This window comes from Peromyscus eremicus, chromosome 20 (genome assembly GCF_949786415.1).
Source record: "Peromyscus eremicus chromosome 20, PerEre_H2_v1, whole genome shotgun sequence".
NCBI lineage: Eukaryota > Metazoa > Chordata > Mammalia > Rodentia > Cricetidae > Peromyscus > Peromyscus eremicus.
This window is the reverse complement of record NC_081436.1, coordinates 24,651,243-24,652,373: the sequence shown is the minus strand read 5'-3', so window position 1 is coordinate 24,652,373 and position 1,131 is coordinate 24,651,243.

Below are 1,131 nucleotides of genomic sequence, written 5' to 3'. Positions count from 1 at the left end.
GTCTACAGAGAGACTAGGAACCTTACATTTCTGACCTTTCCTAGTGTACCTTAACAGAATATGACAGTTTCTTGTATGACTCAGTTTATCCAAATAGCTAAAGCTTAACAAAGTTAGCTAGACATACATCTTCAAGTCGGTTTCTGCTAGACTATATAGACCTTAGGAATTTATCAACTTTATTTATCAAACATATCTTGTTCATCAAACATTTTGTTTGTTATCTAAGATTTTCTAGAAGCCTGGCATCGAACACAGTGAGTAAAGACGTAAGTGGCTAGACATACATCTTTAAGTCTTTTGTTGTTGTTGTTAGCCTGAGTAGACCTTTCCAACTTCGGGAATGTATAAACCTGAAGTTTATAACAAAAATAACATTTATTGTTAGTAAGTTCTATTTTCCAAAAACAAGAATTGAAACAAGTTACATATACAGTATGCTGTAACAGATATATTTTTAAACAAGAGTTGAATCCCAGTTACATACAAGCATGTTGTAGCAAATTAAGATGACCTCCGTATAGTCTTTTTTAAACTATCAACCTATTGTTACAAATTTCAAACTAACTTTTTGTTACAGGTTTTATGAAGTTCTTTAGACCAGTGAATTTACAAATCCCAAGAGAAAGAGAGTTTACGAAATAAGTTTAGCCTTGTAAATCTTGAGATAAAGTTTCTACTTTAGCAAAAGTGAGAGGAGAGCATTTAGAGAGTGAAATAAGACCAAGAAAGGGAGTATGAGATGAGCGGCAGTAGTCCCTGGTGGGAAGAGTTTGCTTTGTGGTTGTTTCAAAGTTCTTAGCGTCTTTTCCTGGGAGGTCTTCTTGCTTTGCTTTCTTTCTCCCTGTTACAAAGTCAGGTGGCCCGCCTGACCCAGGACAGAGATTTTATAGGAAACTTTCAAACAACCATGCTTGGGTCTGGAGAGGGAGGGCCATAACCCAACTCCAGAGATATCATATATATATATATATATATATATATATATATATATATATATATATACATACATACATACATACAGCAGAACAGAATAAAACAATTTTTAAAATATTATCCATACCCAAAAGCCATTTGAGTTTCTGGGATTCTGAATCCAGATAGAGGGACTAGAGGAAACAGAGAGCCGGG